This window comes from Solanum lycopersicum, chromosome 12 (assembly GCF_036512215.1).
Source record: "Solanum lycopersicum chromosome 12, SLM_r2.1".
Taxonomy (NCBI): Eukaryota; Viridiplantae; Streptophyta; class Magnoliopsida; order Solanales; family Solanaceae; genus Solanum; species Solanum lycopersicum.
The window spans coordinates 27,715,997-27,721,996 of NC_090811.1; positions in this window are offsets into that span (position 1 = coordinate 27,715,997).

Here is a 6,000-nt window from a genome sequence, read left to right on the forward strand (position 1 = left end):
ATGACTTCGTTGTTGTTTATTTAGATGATATTGTTATATATAGTCGAACGTTGGAAGAACATGGTAATCACCTAAGTCTGGTTCTGTCTCAATTGAGAAAATACACACTTTATGTCAAGATGGAAAAGTGTGAATTTGCTCAACAAGAGATAAAGTTCTTGGGGCATCTTGTTAGTAAAAACCAAGTTCGAATGGATCCTAAGAAAGTGCAGGCCCTTGTTGATTGGCAGGCACCTCGTCATGTGAAGGATTTGAGGTCGTTTCTTGGCTTGGCTAACTATTATTGAAAGTTTATTGCTGGTTACTCAAAGAAGGCAGCGTCTTTGACAGATCTGTTGAAGAAAGATGCAAAATGGGTTTGGTCCAAACAGTGTGAAGAAGCATTTCAAAATTTAAAGAATGCTATTGCATTAGAACCTATACTCAAATTGCCTGATTTTGAGTTACCGTTTGAAGTGCACACTGATGCGTCAGACAAGGCGATTGGTGGCGTATTAGTGCAGGAAGGTCATCCAATAGCCTTCGAAAGTAGAAAGTTGAATGATGCTGAACAAAGATACTCAACACATGAGAAAGAAATGGTTGCGGTGGTACACTGTTTGCAGATTTGGAGAGTCTATCTCTTAGGCACTCGATTTGTGGTAAGAACTGATAATGTAGCAAATACATTCTTCAAAACACAGAAAAAGTTGAGTCCTAAACAAGCACGGTGGCAAGAATTCCTGGCAGAATATGATTTCATGTGGGAACATAAACCAGGAAAACACAACCAGGTTGCTGATGCGCTGAGTAGGAAAGAAGTATTTGTTGCAGTATATTCAATTTCAAAACTGGAAACTGATTTCTATGATAGAATCAGGTTGTGTGCTGCAAATGATTCGTTATATGTTAAATGGATGGGTCAGGTGCAGGAGAGCACAATGAGACGGTATTGGATCGAGGACGAAAGACTTGATGAAAGAAGCGCATGACTCTGCTTGGGCTGGACATCCAGGCGTTGAAAGGATGTTAGCCTTACTGTCTCGTGTGTATTTTTGGCCGAAAATGGAAGACGATATAAAGGCGTACGTTAAGACTTGTCATGTTTGTCAAGTTGACAAGACAGAACGTAAGAAGGAAGCAGGGTTGCTGCAACCTTTGCCTATTCCTGAAAGGCCATGGCTATCGGTAAGCATGGATTTCATTTCTGGATTCCCTAAAGTAGATGGCAAAGCATCTATCATGGTGGTAGTTGACAGGTTTTCAAAATATTCTGTTTTTATTGCTGCTCCTGAGTTATGCTCATCTGAAGTTGCTGCTAAGTTATTCTATAAACATGTGATTAAATACTTTGGTGTTCCGGCTGACATTGTGAGTGATAGAGACACAAGGTTCACGAGTAGATTTTGGACAGCATTGTTCAATATGATGGGAACTGAATTAAAATTTTCTACTGCAAATCACCCACAAACAGATGGACAGACGGAAAGAATTAATCATTTGTTGTAAGAGTACTTGAGGCACTATGTGACTGCAAGTCAACGGAATTGGGTGGCATTGTTAGACACTGCGCAGTTTTGCTATAATCTACACAAGTCGTCTGCAACAGAAATGAGTCCTTTTGAACTCGTCTTAGGCAAACAGCCTATGACACCATTAGATGTTGCTAAATCTAAGAATCAGGGAAAGTGTCCAGCAGCGTACAGAGTTGCAAGGGACAGACTTGAAATGTTATTCGAGGCACAAGATAGTTTGCGCAAGGCTCAGCAGCGCGTGAAGAAGTATGCTGACCAACATCGTCGCTCAGTTGAGTTCAATGTGGGTGACAAGGTGTTGCTGAAACTTACCCCACAAATCTGGAAACAGATTGTAAGTAAGACCAGACATCGGGGTTTGATACCTAAGTATGATGGTCCATTCGAAGTGGTAAAACGAGTGGGCGAAGTTGCTTATAGGTTGAAGCTGCCAGAAAGGTTGAAAATTCACCCCACCTTCCATGTGAGTTTCTTGAAACCTTACTTTGCAGATGAAGATGATCCGGACAGGAACAGATCAAAGAGGGCTCCTCCATCAGTACCTACACAGTATGATGCTGAAATTGAGAAGATCCTTTATCACCGGGTTTTGGGCATGAGTAAGAAGAATACTAAGACTGAGTTCTTGGTCCATTGGGAAGGAAAGAGTGCAGCAGACGCTGTTTGGGAGAAAGCAAAAGACCTATGGCAGTTTGATGCTCAAATCGATGACTATCTCAAAACAGTCTCGATGAGGACATCGAGTTCAAGTGGTGCGGGTGGTCTGTTAGACCCGCAATCTACTTGATCTTACTACGTGCAGACATGCCAAGGACTTGGGCATTGGTCTTGGCATGGATGATGGCAAAACAGTGCAACACAAGTTCAAGGTGCTTGGATGTTGGCAAGGAAGCTTGAATGTGCATGGCTTACGTGCGGGCTAAGGGCGTTGGCAAGACAGCATGTTGACTTGATGAAGCAAGGCTGTGAAGACTTGGCAAGGTCAAAGACAAAGGCAGTTCACCGAAATTGCTGAAATAAAACTAAGTGTGGAAGACAGCTAAAATATTCTAAGTGTTGGAAGCTGGCAGGATTATTCTAAGTGATGGAATGAAGCCTGAAATATTCTAAGTGTTAGAATATTAGTATTTCGTGTAGATAAGAATGTAATTTGAATTAGATTCTATCTGTTGGAAATATAGCTGTTGGAAAGTTAGTTTTGAACCCTGGGCTGACATGTGTCGGACGGGTCTCATGTGTAACTGCCGCATGTAACCGCTTGTAACTGCCATTGTGCAGAATTTTGATTTAAGGTGGAAATTCGTCTAAGGCAGGGGACAGAGAGTTTTCTAGCCTTAGACTGATTTGTGAAGCCTTCCTTTGTATTAATTATCGATTAATAAAGGTTGGGACTTGGTCCTGTAAACGCTGCCTGTTTATTGTTTGACATTGCTGTTTAAGTATTTCTATACTTAGTCAATTCTGTGGGTGTAAGTAGGCTGAAGTATTACAGACGCTGTAAGACTGCCTAGAGTGGTGTGCGAGAAAAATAAATCGACCCTCTTTCAGATGGCATAAAGAAGGACATTGAAAAATATGTGGCCGACTGTCTATATTATCAGCAGGTTAAGGCAAAACATCTTCAGCCTGGCGGTATTACTATGATTATTATGGTTCTGACTTGGAAATGGGAGGCTATTAATATGGACTTCATGGTTAGTCTTACGAAGACAAGGAGACAACATGACTCCATATTAGTTATTGTGGACAAAATTACTAAGCCTACCCATTTCATCCTTGTGAAGTCTACTTAAAGAGATGAGGATTATGTGAGACTATATATTGATGAGATTGTGAGATGGCATGAGATTCCTTTGTGTATCATTTCATATAGAAGAGCTTAGTTCACTTCACATTTTTGGAGATCCTTCTAGAAGATCTTAGGCACACATATGAAATTTAAATCTGCCTTTTATCCTCTGATTGATAGGTAGGAAAAGTGCACCATTAAGACATTGAAGGATATGTTGAGGGCGTGTGTCATTGACTTCAAAAGTAGCTGGGATGACCATCTGCCTTTTATAGAGTTCTCGTATAATAATAGTTATACTCAATCATTGGGATGGCACCTTTTAAGGCACTGTATGGTAGAAGGTGTAGGTCTCCGGTTGGGGGGTTCGAGGTTGGAGAGTCATCCATTTTGGGTCCAGATATTATTCATTAGTCCATAGAAAAGGTCAAGATAATTAGGGACAGGTTGACTATTTCTTACAGTCGGCAAAAGTGTAATCCAGACAATAGAAAATGGCTCTTAGAGATTGATGTTGGTGACTAGGTCGATTTGAAGATATCACCTATAAAGGGGGTGACGATTTTTGACAGGAGGGGGAAGTTGAGTTCGAAGTATGTTAGGACATATGAGATCACACAGCATGTGGGTGAGGTGGACTATGAGTTGGCATTGCATGTAGAGCTAGATTCTATTAATCTAGTATTTCATGTCTCTATGTTAAAGAAGTTCTTAGGTGATTCAACATCGATTCTACTTGTTGAAGGTTTGTGGGTCAATGTAGAATTGTCCTATAAGGAGGTACTTTTTGAGATCTTAGGTAGATAGGTCAAGCAGCTGAGAAACAAAAATATTGTCACATTGAAGGTATTTTTGAGACCCATCTTGTTCAGGGTTGTACATGTGAGGCAGAGACAGATATGAGATCCTACTATCCACATCTTTTCAGTCTTTGAGGTTCGATTCCTAACTCTTAAGTCAAAGTTTCCTTATGTCTCCATTCTTTGTTGCTACTGCTTGACTGTGCATTGTGGTTATGATATGACTGGTGTTGTGCTAGATTATCAGAAGTGTTATTCAGGGAAGAATTTTCCAAAAGGGGGGGGGGGATAATGTAACAACCCTAAAAATGTATATGCTAAGTAATGCTTAATGTGTCTAGTATGCCTACGATTAGAATGGGTTCACACGTATTGATCAGCGTAGAACCAGACCATTGAACCCTTTACGACATCCACACCAACTAATTTGGGGGATTACTTGAGCTACGAAAGGTTGGGTCCAGCCATGTAGGACACTCGAATACGAATGTTTACCCGGATAATTCTTTATCGGACATAAAGAGGGAAGATCTTAAGTTTGGAGGGTCTAGGGGTAAAATGGTCTTTTACCAAGATAATGTTAGTATTGTATTTATACTAAATATGTAATTAGTTATTTAATTAATAATTTGGAGGGGAATTTTCGGGAGAGAGGGACGAAAATTGACTTTTGAGTGAAGTCTTGCTCCACTAGGGTTCGAACCTAGGTGGAAACAATGATTTAAATTGTTTTAATTAAATTGGTAAACTAATTCAATTAATTAATATTTATTAGCTGATCTAAGAAAAAGAAAAAATCAAAATTTATTAGCCTTTCACGTTTAACTCGCTCTATCTCTCTCTCTCATACACACACACACATCAAAATCTCTCTCTCTTTGCATGTTCTCTCTGATAATATACAACAACTTACCAGCAACTAAAAGTTCTTCACACTTGAAGATCATTCATGTTAAAAATATATCAAAACATTTCAAAAAATTTTAGGCTAAGGGAGGGTTTTTATGTCGAAGTTTGGTGTTGAAGATCGGATTTGGACATGAGTTGGAGGAGGTATATTGGCAGAAAGTTCAAGGTTTAACGTAAAATAAGGTATGGCTTTTCATACTCTTGGTTCCTTTCCCAAGAGACCCGAAGGATTCAGTCGATTCTAATATGAAAATTAGGATTATTTCCCCATTGCATGTCTTTGTCACTAGCTTCTATCGATGGTTGGAGGTATGTATGTATGCTGGTAGATATTAGGCATGTTTTATGATTTCGTGATGAATATATTCATGAACGAAGGCATAGGGGTCTCGATCTTCGATCCCAACCATGTGGATCAAACCGAAATTAAATAAAAAAGTAAGTGTTGTCCAAAGGATTCGAAATCGGGTTCCCTTGCCCAAATTTTGTATTGATACATAAGTCACACATGCATCAATGTTCAAATAGTGTTGCCTATTCAGATCAAAATCGAGATCTTGGCATACTTACAAGATGCATAAGTCTTGTACCACATAATATTAGGAATATATGAATCACTTAAACAAACTATGAATGAAGCCTCATGGCTTGCATGTATAGACCCATAAGCCTAGCATACGTTTAAAGTAAGTAAACCTAAGATGTGTGTAACGAAATTATGAAACCCTAGAAGGGTCAAGTAAGAGTGTAAAACACACTAAATCGCCAAGTGCATTGGCATACGATGAAAAGAACATTCTCGTAAAGGGCTCAGTAATTATGAAAAGCAAAGGTGCTAAATTTAATTAATGAGGTTCCTGATAAGATGCTAATTTGAAAGAGGAGAGCAATCTCAAATGAGCCTATGTAAATGTTACAAAAACGTACTCAGTTATGAGAGTGTAAATTTAATAAAGAGACCAGTCTCTAGGAATACCCTAATGAAGGT